The sequence below is a fragment of the Perca fluviatilis genome, chromosome 1 (assembly GCF_010015445.1).
Source record: "Perca fluviatilis chromosome 1, GENO_Pfluv_1.0, whole genome shotgun sequence".
NCBI classification, from domain to species: domain Eukaryota; kingdom Metazoa; phylum Chordata; class Actinopteri; order Perciformes; family Percidae; genus Perca; species Perca fluviatilis.
The window spans coordinates 21,667,951-21,683,703 of record NC_053112.1 but is presented as its reverse complement, the minus strand read 5'-3'; the positions used below and the strand labels follow the sequence as shown (position 1 = coordinate 21,683,703).

The 15,753-nt window shown below is 40.7% G+C and overlaps 1 protein-coding gene across 3 annotated transcripts in view; it reads right to left on the bottom strand.

The window, feature by feature from the left end:
- Window positions 1–15,543, bottom strand: part of LOC120558112 (inactive rhomboid protein 2-like) — a 34,861-nt gene extending 19,318 nt beyond the window's left edge. Inside the window, exons 1-3 of one of the 3 annotated variants that reach the window (XM_039799025.1) lie at window positions 15,375–15,543; window positions 14,603–14,716; window positions 14,018–14,185 (exon numbers count right to left, since the gene is read on the bottom strand). The gene's annotated coding sequence lies outside the window, so the exon portion shown is untranslated. The remainder of the gene's footprint in view (window positions 1–14,017; window positions 14,186–14,602; window positions 14,717–15,374) is intronic. The other 2 variants (XM_039799032.1, XM_039799016.1) reach the window with 2 other exon arrangements.
- Window positions 15,544–15,753: the final 210 nt, after the last annotated feature.

Sequence of the window (15,753 nt, the reverse complement as noted above, 5' to 3'; positions counted from 1 at the left end):
ACATTTAAACACAGTTTAAGCTGACCAAAATGCTGTACAAACAAGAACTAAGGTGCTGTATTAACCCTTGTTTAGAGAGCAATTCTCAACAAAGTAAAGGGAAGTACATAATCCTTGTGTTGTCCTTCGGGTCACTGGGACCCGAAGGACAACACAAGGGTTAAGAGATACAAACGTGGGTCCATTAGCCCCGCGCTAAGCTATTCAGCGGCTAACGCTACTCTACGCTAACTCGCCCAATGTTAGACCCAGGTGAAAAAAGCTTCTGGGGGGGTGTTTGGCTCGAGGTCATGGTGCAAAGGACCCTAGGGTGAATTACTCCGAACCATCACTTTAAGTTGTTACATTTAACTATTTTAGAGGCTGTGGACGTTGTTTACTTCATTAATGGGTTTACTGTGTTAATGGACTGAGGATGGGAGTAGGATTCGGTATTAGGTTTCGGCAGAATCTTAACCAGTGGATTCGGTATTTGGCCGAACCCAAAAAATCTGGATTCGGTGCATCCCTAGTGGTTATGGTGATGGTGATGGTGATGATGATGATGATGATGATATTAAATACTTCTGCAAAGAAATATGAACTCACTAGCACTTCTAAAGCATGTAGCCTATCTTTATTAGTAAATGCATTGTTGATATGATATATGTAATGCTATGCCTTCATGTGAACTGGATCTCTGGGGCAGGGTGAACAGATTTAACTAAGCTTAATACTCATCTAACAAGAAATAACAGCTATAAACAGAAACAGTTTAGAAACTGTGTATCAAGTCTTTCTTGTGGCACATTTGTGCATTGCAGAGGAACCACCCTTTTCCTTTATGGCCCCAACAATAACTCAAAAACCATTACAGTCTATCAAAACAAAAGCAGCAGCTGGCTCTCCTCCAGTTCATTCTGCTAAAAAATATCATTGCCAACATCCCCTGCTTTTTGATTACCTTCATAGGCAATTTCTTAAGTGATCCTTAAAAGGCTCTGCATTCACTTCCAGCAGATGAGAAATGGTGTTATATCAAGGCTAGCGACCGTGTCTTGCTACACAGCGCTCAGGTCATTGATTTAAGTTAATGTAATTATAAGGGTAGCGGCGGGAGGAAAGGAAAGGGATGTGTCTGTCGGAATGTTTCACTGTGAATATGTGCCTAGAAAAATGAATAAACAAACAAAAAGGCACACAAATAATTAAACAACATTACATTTATGTCATATGCCAACAATCCTCTGAAGTGCTGACATCAGCGCTGTTACTAGGGTTGCAAAATTCCGGGAATTTTCAAAGTTGGAAACTTTCCATAGGAATTAAAAGGAATATATGGGAATTAACAGGAATTAATGGGAATAAACTGGATATTTTTAATATTGCTTGTTATAATACTGTTAGTCTATAACAGGGAACTTAAATGTAGTTGAAAAATCTGGTTTTCAATTGAATTTCAAATTCAAAATAACGTCAGCTTCAATTTAGCTGACTAAATCAATCAGAAATCGATTCTCCACCACCTAAAGTACTTAACTTGGACCACTAATGAAAAAGCAACTGATACACCAGCTGTTAAGCTGTTTGGAGTGACACCCGATGACATCAGATGACAGCGATCAATAGTGCGCTCAAATCATCATGCATCCTCCAGGTGGTTGGTAATCCATTTCCTTTCCTCGGCTTTAACTGAAAACAGCCTTGCAATCATTTTTATTGATTGCATATAAAAATGGTGACCTAGTAGTTGAAGCTAATTCTACTTCTACATTCATTACAAGTTGCTCTGCATGATATCATCAGTTAATGACTGAAACACATTCAACATCCAACTATTAAAAAAAGAATACTCAGTATGACAGTACCAGTAGGATGACAAGATCACTATATCTTACAGTCAGTGTTTACAAACACAATCACGTGTGTGTGCGCGTGTGTGCAGCGTGTGTGCGTGTGTGTGTGTGTGTGTGTGTGTGTGTGTGTGTGTGTGTGTGTGTGTGTGTGTGTGTGTACACAGAAATCACATCTGCATATTCATAACCAGTCCGTCTGTCTGCTCAGGGACCTAATAATATTCTTAAACTTACTTATCTCTGTCTCCCAGTCTTTACCAATCACAGCCAAAAGCGAAACAACCAGCCAGTCTATTCCTGGAGCTCAGAACGTCTCGTAGCATTACACAAAATTTCCAGAGAAATCAAAGGCAATAGAAGACATAGATCTATAATGACACAAGCCTTGGCCAACACATCCATTATGTCATTATGTTCTTGAAAGCCTTGAAGTTGTCCTGGAGTTGTGGTATATAAAATCAATGCGAGACCCTGGGTGTCTGCGGCAGGAATGGCAGCAGCAGGGAAATCTGACACCACCTCAGTCAATAGCCTAGTTTCCACTACAGAGCCAAGACACACTTAGACAGCGCTTTTACATATTGTGCATTTGCCTCCAGGCCCCCCCAAAACAGCATTTTTATAATGTCTTTATGCTAATGGGGGTGTAGAATTCAATTTTGCCAACAGTGGTTTGAATGTGTGAGGAATATTTCAAGCTTGGCCAGAAAGCCAGATTCAGTCCTCTTGAAACAGAAAGAAGGCTACTAGCGATCTAGCCTGTGGTTTAGTGGAGTAGTGGGTGTGGGCTGGAACCCACCCACTTAGATAATGAATTAGCTAGGAATTTGGCTAATGGACAGAGTGCTCAAGAGGCGGGGAGAATGCTGCTGACAATAGTCTATCAATGTAGACAGGCAGTTGATAGGATCCACATAACTAATGGGAATGGACAACAAATTGTAAGATAACAGAGCTAGAAACCTAACCCTTACATTTAGCAAGCAGCACCTTGATGTGTGACCTGGAGCAGTTTTAAGAGAGGTGGACAATTTATTTTTAATCACGTAAATGTGCCTGCATCCTGTCTTATCTGCAAGGAGAAATTTGCCATTCTGTAGAAAGTCTCAAGTTGCATTACGGTACTCTACTCAACTTACACAGCAAAAGAAAAAAAAAAAAAAAAAAAAAAAAGGGTTTAAAAGAAAAAAAAAAAAAAAAAAAAAAAAAAAAAAAAAAAAAAAAACACCAGTTGTACAAAAAAAATTTTTTTCAGTGTTCCAGTGGCCTCCAGGAAATTGAGGTTGAGACTAGAGATGTTCCAATACAGATACCAGTATCGGTATCGGCTCCGATACTGCCTAAAACGCTGGTATCGGTATCGGGAAGTGCTGGAGTTTATGCACCGATCCGATACCACGTAATAAAGCCCTAAAGAAAATCTACGTTCAAGTAGTTTATTTAAGTTCTTTTTCCGGTATAACTGATTGTCAAACCTCATAATAAAAGAAAGTTCTGTGGCATTCATTGTTTGTGTTTGTTCATGTTTCACAAAGAGTTTAACCAAGTCAAAATCATATCACATCCATACAGGGATAGTAGTATACAGCTGTTAAAACGTAATAAAATATATGACACACTGGTATCGGATCAGTACTTGGTATCGGCCAATAAGCAAGTTCAGGTATCAGAATCGGTATCGGGAAGCAAAAAAAATGGTCGGATCATCTCTAGTTGAGACCCCTGATATAGAACATGGAGAGGAATTCAATAAACAGCATGAAACTCCATCATGAGTGAGTGTGTATAAATAGTATCTACAGTAATCATTTTACAGTAGGCTAGTTATTGCTGAGCTACTTATATTCAGATTTGCTTAATAACATAAGCAGTGTTGACAAATGAGACAAAAATGATTAGAAGGCTCCACAACACATGCAGAAACACGACAATGACACACTGGTGTTTAGCAGCAAGCCTGTTCTGACTCTTGATGCCACCAACAGGAAAAATATCTTAAGAATAAGTTCAGTTATTTTTAATGAGTCCATGACGGTGATTTCCCCCAGCTGTGTCTAGGAATGTTAGTATGTCAGCAAGCAGCAGCACCATCAGGGCATGGACCATGTCTTTCTAATTCCATCCACGTACTCGCTCCCTCGTACCAACCACATCTAGCTAATGTGATGGTTGATTTTCAAATGTAACAAAATGGGTTTTGGGCAAATCACATACAGAATGTTACGCTCCACTTGTGCTTTCTATAAACATGGATGAAATGACAAGAAATTAAAGACTGAAGTCAAATCAAGTCAAGCTTGCTAAGACGACAATGAAAAGCTACCAAAAAAAAGGGTAAAAATAGGGGAAATATTGGAGAACACAATGACTCCCCATCCACTCCATGTGTCGAGTGAACTTGTCAACTCACTCACTGCGGTCTCAGATCCCAATGGGTCATGTGTCAGAGCAAGGAAGGGGCATATCCACAATGACATCATCCACAGCTAATGTCATCACATGACATGGAAAGAACAATTTCCACCAAGTGCCTTTTTAGCGTCTAACAATTCACTGGTTCAACTAAACAGTTCATCACTTGACCATTAATCAGGGGGACTGTACTGACAATGTGTGTCCCTTGTGTTTGGTGAAATCACGTGTTCCTCTGAGAGTGTCACCATGGCTCAGTCTCTTCCCCCCCTGGGAGAGGCTTGCCCGGGGAATGTGTTTGTTAGTGTTCCCGTTTTACTGACGCTCAAAGCAGTGGTATCCGCTGTGAATCTGGAGACAGGCTGGACTGTGCTCAGTCACTCCAGAGCTGTATAGTTACATAATACATGTAACAGGTTGCAATTGCAGTCAGGACAATGTGTCCCCTATCTCATAAAGCCCATACATAACCCATACATACATAAGCATGTAGGGGTGTAGGGAAGATATCTTGTTTCATTTTCTGCCACACTCACTCTGCGCAGCATAGCAGTTGACCAACTTCATATGGGCCCAAGTTAGGTTGTGTTCACACAACCTGCAGCGGTCTGCAGGCGGTCCGACGAAAACGTAAGTCTTTCCATTCATTTTAAAATGGGGGTAGTGCGTTTAGTCTGCGATGGTGACAGATTCAACTGTTGGTGAAATGCAACCAGACCTCACCCTGCAGTGGCCACTGTGTGTGTTCATGTACTTTCCCCTTAAAAACATACTACTGTGTGTGTCGTCACGTTGACTCCGCCCCGTCCAGTCTGAGGCACGGAAGCAACATGGAGGAGAACTCAAACACTGAGCAACTGAGCAACAGGAGCAGCTTGTACAAAAGAAAAGCGCAGTGTCAGTCGTTTGGACACATTTTGGCTTCAGTAAAGACGACACTGATGTAATACGTTTATAATATAGACAAATATACCAAGGATACAAGTGGGATTTTCCAGGCTTGGCTATATGCTCATTAACATGAGCTTAAATGCGCTTGTATTGTTTGACAATTAACAAAGTTATAATAGTGCAGTGTTTTCCCTAGCTTTGTGGAAAAACCCTGATAGTAAACACATGCTGACCATAAAACACCCAGATATAATGAGTAGGTAGAACTACAGTCCCTCATACTTTTAGTTTATAGTATAAAAAAATCAACTATGCCTACTTCCAAAGCAACCAAACTGTTTCACCCGCTGTATATTTTTGGCATTTTTCTCACATCTGAGCCAAGGGAATTGTTGAGAAACTACACTATGCGCCTCCACAGGAAAGCTGTGTGGAGAAAAGAGTGAGTCTCACTGAACTAAAGTGTTGTGTGTGCCAAGCTATGCCTCTTTTCGTACTTTTCCATTTTAAGATTTTACATGGCTCGCCAGAGCAACTTGTTGTAGGCCAGAAAGCTTCAAATCTACTTCATGAGTGCAGTAAGCAAAATTAACAAGGCCAGTGTTACCACTAGCAGACCGGGATTTGATAATTAAACATTACAAAAGCAATAATAAATCAGTCCGAGTCAGGCAGTGCGCGTTTAACATGTCACATCGTGGTGCTTCTGACTTGTGAGAATGTGTGATAATTGAGACCTCACCTCAGACATCGCACAACCTCCTTCCTTTTTCGCAGAAACTTGAGGCTTATGCTTATTCACACTTTCTTCAACTACAGTAGTCATGAACATTTACCTCAACATAATTGTGTGCTATATGCAGTCTGATACTATTCCTTTTTTCCTTCTTTTTAGGGCATTCATTATACAGCCACTGGAGAGTGACAGGAAAGGGAAGAGAGGAATAGAGAGGGGCCGACAAGCAGCTACAGTGCCTTGCGAAAGTATTCGGCCCCCTTGAACTTTTCGACCTTTTACCACATTTCAGGCCTCAAACATAAAGATATAAAACTGTAATTTTTTGTGAAGAATCAACAACAAGTGGGTCCCAATTATGAAGTGGAACGAAATTCATTGGCTATTTCAAACTTTTTTAACAAATAAAAAACTGAAAAAGTGGACGTGCAAAATTATTCAGCCCCTTTACTTTCAGTGCAGCAAACTCTCTCCAGAAGTTCAGTGAGGATCTCTGAATGATCCAATGTTGACCTAAATGACTAATGATGATAAATAGAATCCAGCTGTGTGTAATCAAGTCTCCGTATAAATGCACCTGCTCTGTGATAGTCTCAGAGGTCCGTGTAAAGCGCAGAGAGCATCATGAAGAACAAGGAACACACCAGGCAGGTCCGAGATACTGTTGTGGAGAAGTTTAAAGCCGGATTTGGATACAAAAAGATTTCCCAAGCTTTAAACATCCCAAGGAGCACTGTGCAAACGATAATATTGAAATGGAAGGAGTATCAGACCACTACACAATTCGAAGACCCGGTCCGTCCCTCTAAACTTTCAGCTCATACAATGAGAAGACTGATCAGAGATGCAGCCAAGAGGCCCATGATCACTCTGGATGAACTGCAGAGATCTACAGCTGAGGTGGGAGACTCTGTCCATAGGACAACAATCAGTCGTATACTGCACAAATCTGGCCTTTATGGAAGAGTGGCAAAAAGAAAGCCATTTCTTAAAGATATCCATAAAAAGTGTCGGTTAAAGTTTGCCAAAAGCCACCTGGGAGACACACCAAACATGTGGAAGAAGGTGCTCTGGTCAGATGAAACCAAAATCGAACTTTTTGGCAACAATGCAAAACGTTATGTTTGGCGTAAAAGCAACACAGCTCATCACCCTGAACACACCATCCCCACTGTCAAACATGGTGGTGGCAGCATCATGGTTTGGGCCTGCTTTTCTTCAGCAGGGACAGGGAAGATGGTTAAAATTGATGGGAAGATGGATGGAGCCAAATACCGGACCATTCTGGAAGAAAACCTGATGGAGTCTGCAAAAGACCTGAGACTGGGACGGAGATTTGTCTTCCAACAAGACAATGATCCAAAACATAAAGCAAAATCTACAATGGAATGGTTCACAAATAAACATATCCAGGTGTTAGAATGGCCAAGTCAAAGTCCAGACCTGAATCCAATCGAGAATCTGTGGAAAGAACGGAAAACTGCTGTTCACAAACGCTCTCCATCCAACCTCACTGAGCTCGAGCTGTTTTGCAAGGAGGAATGGGCAAAAATGTCAGTCTCTAGATGTGCAAAACTGATAGAGACATACCCCAAGCGACTTACAGCTGTAATCGCAGCAAAAGGTGGCGCTACAAAGTATTAACTTAAGGGGGCTGAATAATTTTGCACGCCCAATATTTCAGTTTTTTATTTGTTTAAAAGGTTTGAAATATCCAATAAATTTCGTTCCACTTCATGATTGTGTCCCACTTGTTGTTGATTCTTCACAAAAAAATACAGTTTTATATATTTATGTTTGAGGCCTGAAATGTGGCAAAAGGTCGAAAAGTTCAAGGGGGCCGAATACTTTCGCAAGGCACTGTAAATCAAACCGAGGCCGCTGCCAAGGACTCAGCCTGCATGGGGCGCACACTTTACCAGGTGAGCTAAAGGTCGCCCCACACGGATACAATTCGACACTGAATGAGTCATTTTGAGATTAGCAGTATGAACAAGTCTATAATCTCTACTCTGCATGCCTAAAGCGGAAATAGCTGTTTTGGCTGGTGATGTAATCGGAGCTAAAAGAGGAACGGTCCCTCAGAAAACTGCGTCATCTCTTCTTCTTCTTCTTCTTCTTCTTCTTCTTCACAAAGTCTTACCTTGTAGATCCTTACAAGGACATATACAAAAGCAAGAGTAACTGTAAGCTGTTCACCATGTTTATTCAAAACTATTTAAAACATATGTACCATAAACCTCTAACTGGATTAATTCGTGTGAAGTGTTTTAAATGCATTGAGCGTTGTAAATGTCTCTCAAAACACCAGGAGAGCACATTTATCCATGGATAAGATGCAAGATAACTTCACACATGAATTACTCTGTGGCTTACAGAACAGGTGTGATTAAAATGATAAAGCCTCAGTGCAACGAGGAGTGGGGGATAAATATTAGTGGGAATTATAACATGTTTCATTAAGACGAAAGACAGCCTTGAGGGTTAACATGAGTAAAAGTAAAGATTTTCAGACAATGTTCGCATCCTCACACAGTCTGTGTCTCGCACAGCCAGTAAGTGTGTGGACAACTGCGTCAAGTGCTAATTTGTACGTGGGAGTTGACCACACTAACAGTGTGATCTAGAATAGTAACATGAGGAGATATTGCGTATACACTTCCAGTCAGTTTCCCTTTCTCATTGAAAATGGCATAGACGTTGAATCATCTGATTAGACACCTGTATAAAACAACTCGTCAAAAGCCCTATTCGCACATGACTAGTATTACCAGGGGACATCGATTTTACTGACATTATCTCCCGGATATGACGTCAAGGCTCTGTCACAACATCAACAATCATTTGTAATTGCCAACGCAATCATCATCTCAACCCTAAATCACAAAATTCTGGTTCGCACAACTGTAACTATAAAATGAAATTGCGTTTTGCCGCCTTGTCATCTTTACTAGTTATAAGGTAACTACAGAGTACAGACTAAGAAAATAGCTCAAAGGCTACAATAGGTGTTCTGTCAATATTTGCTCCCTATCATGAAGTGCTACTTAGGAGGTTCTGCACATGCGTGGTAGCATTATTTCATTGGGGATTTGGTCTATTAAAAAATGTTACTACCCTAACCCTGAAATCTTAAATAAAGACTTTATAATAGAGTATCAAAATATGCTCTAGTTAACTTTTCAAATATGAATCCATGCAAACAGCAACTAATTTTCTTTCCCGTTTACTAGAGGTGTGACGAGAACTCGCGATATTAAAACGTGACGATATTTCTCGTCGAGGTGAAAAGTTTTCTCGCAATAGCAGTACACAAGTGCAGACCAGCAGCTAGTATGGAGTCTGGCTTTGACCTCGAACTTGGCATAGAAGATTAAACTTTTCCAGAGTTTGCCTGTGTAACCAAGCATTGGAAACGTTAGAGGATACCTGAAGCTCTCATTGAAGTTTTCTTTAAAATAGTGTTAAAGTCTCGTCTCTTAAACCTAGTGCGCAACCCGTAATTTGTTTTTTGTACAAAGAAGGCTTTCTTATATGATGATTTAATTTAGCGCGGCAGGTCAGGGCCGGGGCAGGTCACGCCACGCCACATCACGTTGGCTACAAGCCAAAAAAACTAAACAAAGGATGAGGGAGAGAGGAATAATTTCAACAGCTGGAAGTATTGTCATTATACAAAGGCTTTGAACCGACTAGGAACATCGCCTGACATCCAACATGTCACTGTGAGCAGAAGAGCAGCGTCCCTCTCCTTTCTCTTTTTCATTAATGTATACCTACAGTGGGAGAACAAGTATTTGGTACACTGCCGATTTTGCAGGTTTTCCCACTTACAAAGCATGTAGAAGTCTGTAATTTTTTTATCATAGGTACTCTTCCACTGTGAGTGACGGAATCTAAAACAAAAATCCAGAAAATCACATTGTATGATTTTTAAGGAATTAATTTGCATTTTATTGCATGACATAAGTATTTGATACATCAGAAAAGCAGAACTTAATATTTGGTACAAAAACCTTTGTTTGCAATTACAGAGATCATACGTTTCCTGTAGTTCTTGACCAGGTTTGCACACACTGCAGCAGGGATTTTGGCCCACTCCTCCATACAGACCTTCTCCAGATCCTTCAGGTTTCGGGGCGGTCGCTGGGCAATACGGACTTTCAGCTCCCTCCAAAGATTTTCTATTGGGTTCAGGTCTGGAGACTGGCTAGGCCACTCCAGGACCTTAGTTGCCCTGGCTGGGTGTTTCGGGTTGTTGTCATGCTGGAAGACCCAGCCACAACCCATCTTCAATGCTCTTACTGAGGGAAGGAGGTTGTTGGTCAAGATCTCGCGATACATGGCCCCATCCATCCTCCCCTCAATTCGGTGCACGCGTCCTGTCCCCTTTGCAGAAGAGCATCCCCAAAGAATGAGGTTTCCACCTCCATGCTTCACGGTTGGGATGGTGTTCTTGGGGTTGTACTCATCCTTCTTCTTCCTCCAAACACAGCGAGTGGAGTTTAGATCAAAAAGCTCTATTTTTGTCTAATCAGACCACAGGACCTTCTCCCATTCCTCCTCTGGATCATCCAGATAGTCAATGGCAAACTTCAGACGGGCCTGGACATGCGCAGGCTTGAGCAGGGGGACCTTGCGTGCGCTGCAGGATTTTAATCCATGATGGCGTAGTGTGTTACTAATGGTTTTCGTTGAGACTGTAGTCCCAGCTCTCTTCAGGTCATTGACCAGGTCCTGCCGTGTAGTTCTGGGCTGATCCCTCACCTTCCTCATGATCATTGATGCCCCACGAGGTGAGATCTTGCATAGAGCTTCAGACCGAAGGAGATTGACCGTCATCTTGAACTTCTTCCATTTTCTAATAAATGCGCCGACAGTTGTTGCCTTCTCACCAAGCTGCTTGCCTATTGTCCTGTAGCCCATCCCAGCCTTGTGCAGGTCTATAATTTTATCCCTGATGTCCTTACACAGCTCTCTGGTCTTGGCCATTGTGGAGAGGTTGGAGTCTGTTTGATTGAGTGTGTGGACAGGTGTCTTTTATACAGGTAACAAGTTCAAACAGGTGCAGTTAATACAGGTAATGAGTGGAGAACAGGAGGGCTTCTTAAAGAAAAACTAACTGTGAGAGCCGGAATTCTTACTGGTTGGTAGGTGATCAAATACTTATGTCATGCAATACAATGCTAATTAATTATTTAAAAATCATACAATGTGATTTGTTTTAGATTCCATCTCTCACAGTTGAAGTGTACCTATGATAAAAAATTACAGACCTCTACATGCTTTGTAAGTGGGAAAACCTGCAAAATTGGCAGTGTATGAAATACTTGTTCTCCCCACTGTATGTGAAACACGACAGAAAACTTAATTAATAGGCCTATGTAAATGTGTGATAATCTTCGTAACATACAGTAACAGCCTGAATGCTGAATGTTTGCAGTTCTGCAGTCTGACTGATGTTGAGGTTAATTATTGTTCCAATAAGGTAGAATGAGTTTTAAAAAGGAGCTGGCAGGTTGTGCGTGCCTCAAAAGTATAAATTAAATATTATTACTTTTTAAAGGAGTAGAGATTAACATATTACACTTCCTGAGTAACTTGCCCAACACTGCTCGTCACACCCTATTGTTTCCATGTTTAACAAACTGAGTTTTCCTAATAAAGCCTCTCCGTCTCAACAAACTGCGCTGTTGGACAAGTCCCATGCTGTAAATGGAAGACCAGAAAGGACGGTGTGTGAAAGAGCTTTACATGGACAGGGGGTCAGCAGTCAGCTGGCACAATGCCTTAAAAGTGAAGAGGAACACTGCTTTAACAAGACCTTTTTAAAAGACAACCAAACCTTTGATGGCAGCAATGAAATGACATTCTCTTGATAAACTTCCTATACGTTAGGTGGACAACAGGTTTGGTTTGGTCTGCCTGCACTCTTGCAATGTGTGTGGGGTTCAAAATGATCATGACTAGGCAGCAGATTAATCAGTTTAATGCTACTGAAGTTGTGGGAGTCAGAGAGTGTGAGAGTTTCAGTGGTAGTGTCTGTGTGTGTCTGTGCAACAATCGAAACTGCCCCCTCATTTCTCACTTCCAACCACAAGATCTCTTGATGATGACTCTTTAAACAAAACCTTGGTTCTTTACCATTATCCATATTTGGCTGATAATAGCACTTTGGTGCCTCAAACAAATCAATAGTTCCATTTTAAAGCTATTAGAAGACAGGTTATTTAAGTTAACTATCGAGGTATCTAGTTTGAAAAGGACCTCGGCTTCAACCTAATCATTCCAGAGACCAACACATTTGAACTATGTTCTGCATGTGTCTGCATGCCAGAAACCCGCATAACAGGGAGCTACTGTGCAATACCGAACAGCCTTGGTCCCTGTCCAAGAGTTCCTCACAATCCTCAAGATGTGACCTAAATGACTAGTATTAATACAGCGTGCATTCTGTACACATAAAACAAGGTATTGCTACCCTATTGTGTTTTTCTCTCCATCACTGGTGCAACAAGTGCGTGCATGAGTTTAGGTTGCAATGTGTCACCCAAAACAGCTAGCTTCTAAAAGGGTTTTGTCAGACATTTTTGTCTACTCATGGATTTTGCAAGAAAACGGAAAATGAGCAGTTTCAGTGCCACAATAAATGTAAATAGTGGATCATACACAACCTACCCTCTGCACCACTGAGAGCTTTCCAGCAAAGCTACAGTTTTCACAGAAATCCTTTTAAGGTTTACGAGTCTTTGGGTTTCAAAGCATTTCCGGTGTGTCCCAAGATAATGTGTCATGACGGTGCATGACACGGTGCTTTTTTCTCCACCGGCCAAATGGCTAGTCAATGTTTAAATTTTACCAGCCACCCAATAGATTACAAATTGTTTTTTTGGCTGGTGAGTGAAGCACGTCTACTATCATTTGCATATTTAACAGCATTTGGCTGGTAAATGGTGCGAATATTCCAACAGCCTAGCCAGCAGCTCGATGCTCCTCGATACTGTTACTAAAGTAGGTTGTTATTATAAAAGGAGAAAGGCACACTGTTTGGGTGTGTTATGGAAATATGATCTTATCTGAAAACAGATAAGATCAAGAGGGAAGTAATGGCAGGATGTAACTGTGACACTGACCGACTGGAAGACCCTGAATGCAAGTGGAAAAGCCAAGGGGTTTCCAAACTACAAACAGTATAGGAGCAGTGAAATTAAATATATTCTTCAGGCACCACATTCTTCTTAGATAAAAAAGAACTGTGGTACAGTGTTGATGGGGAGGTAACAATGAAGAAACGGAAACCTCTGATGTAGGGCTGCACAACATATAATTTTTTTTTTTTTTAAATTGTCATCGCAAGATCAACTGACGCAATAAACAAATTGCAAAAGGCTGCAACATATCGCGGAAGACACTCAGAGATTCTTTGTGTTAGTTGAAAGAAAAGATCAGAAGAAACTGCACTTTAAACTGTAACTGTCATTCTTTTTTTAGTGGTGCCTTTTATGTTCAATTCAATGTTCAATTTCTTCAATAAAATAATGTTGGAAATTATGTCCTTTCATTTATTTTAAATTCAAAAAGCAATTTGTTGTATTTTAGCAGAATACTGAAAGCAGCAGAAAGGCAGAACTGAGTACAGTTTAATATCCTTATCGTGATATTTGGGGCTGTCCCTAACGATTATTTTTGTCATTGATTAATCTATCTAATCTTTTTTTCGATTAGTAGATGAATCCATCGATTAATTTGCATCTTAACTAATAAAGATTTTTGAACTGAACTTTGGAGAATCAGTACTTAAGTACTTGACATAAAACTTAAAATGGCTATGACATGGATTTATTTCATCACTGGAGTAATATGCAGTTAAGATGATCACTGGAAAATAATTAAAACGCAGGGCTCCAAGTGGCCTGACGTTTATACTTGGGCACTGATATGTGCGTCGATCTCTTTAATAGCAGGGCCGGCATGTGTGTGTGGAGTGTGTCGTAGAACGAGTGAGAAGGTGATTAGCTTCGGAGCGAATACCACTGATGACGACCGATGTGTGCATGCATACAGTAACTTTAGATTATGTAGGGGGTTCATTTTAACTGTTCACTTGAAGCAGTTACCTGAAAAATTTACTATAATGTATTACCTGTAATGTTAAAACTGATCTGTATACACTGACACCGCCTTTGACTTTGTCTTTAGGTTTCCCATGATGTAGTTATCTTATAAGACATTCAATGGCAGTGTGTGACTGGCACCTTCGGTCTTCACCTCCATTGGTGTCGAGCGTAACTAGAATAAAAGACTGCTCTCGCTGTAGAACAAAACCATGAAAAAAGTAAACATAAGACAAACACCACAGTAATGCTGTGATAATTATTACAATGATAATTTTGTCCACATCGCCCACGTTAGTAGCTACTTTGTGCGTAATTTCGGTATTAATCACATGTTGGTAGAGCAAGTATCTACAAGTCAGTGGTGGTTGAAAACATTTCTAGTGGGTAAAAAGTACTCTGCACTGGCACCTGAACTTACTATACCACACTGTAACCAACAACAACCCATCATCCAACACACCTGCAATAACTGGTGGCAAGAGAGTTACAACCACAAACACATTTTCACCCAGTTTAGTGACTGACAATTCCAATGAATTATATAGTGAGTTTGCTAAACAGGTGTTTTCATTTTTATGTTAAGGTCTCCTACACAAATTTCTGAGACTTACCAAAATCTGATAACGTTCCTCAACAGACAATTCTAAGAACCGCTAGAAGACAAAACTGGTACAGAATTGTGTAACTCTGCAGGAGGTGGAGAGGCAGCTGTGAGATCTGCGACACTATGAACACAACAGCAGCAAATTAATGACTGTCTAGGCTACAGTTTAGTCATCACCACTGTGTAAATATTGTTTTTTGAAGATAAGCTAACCGACACTAGAATTGAAAAAAAACACCTCCTTTCTATTAGCTAGCTAGGTAACTTGACAAAATGTGGCTTATTTTCGTCAAAATTCAGATGAAAAGGAGTTTCAGATACGGTCATTCTACGTTAAACACACCCTCCTGCATTCTTTGACAAACAAATGGGAGGGGTGTAACAACAAATGAATTGTCGGCACATGGCGACTATAGCTAATTAACTTCACAGGGATAACTGGATGACATTTGAGGAATGGTATTCGTATGCATTTGTCCCGGCGGGTAACGTTAGAGCAACAAAGGGCTTGTCGAGGCACGCTTTCAGCGGCTCCGCTCGACTAAGCTAACATTTGTTTTGTTTTTGTCCTTTAAAATAAGCGTTGGTTCCCACATTATGTTGAAAGTTGCTTTAACGTTTATCCGAGTACTTATGCACGGTTTGAGATATTTCATATGTTTTCATTTTAAAAACTCGATAATGACCGTTGACTCAAACGCTTTAAGTTAACGTTAACTTTTAACGGCTTTAACGTTCCAAAAACAATCGTAAAGTGTAAAGAGTCTCGTTCCACTCACCTCCAAGACGAAACAACGGGATATTGTTCATTAGCAGAGAGTATATATGTCCGAGGTAAAACAATACTGTAAGCTACTGTCCGCAAGTGTGTCACTACTTCCCTCTTTCTCTCTTCCAACAACTGCAGTTCCACGGAGGAGCAAGGGGCGGAGTTACAACTCATCGTAGCCACAGAGTTGACGAGCTTTGGGCCGATCCTCCAGCGGGCAGCGTGTGGAAACTACAGAGCAAGAGCCTAGATCGTGATTAACTCCTGCACAGCATAGTTCGCTGCACGTTTGTGTTAAGTTCATGCAGTTGATACATTACATCTTAAAATGTTAATAGCTAATGCCCATACTATATTTGTTTTTATTACTATGCAACTTTAAGGAATTC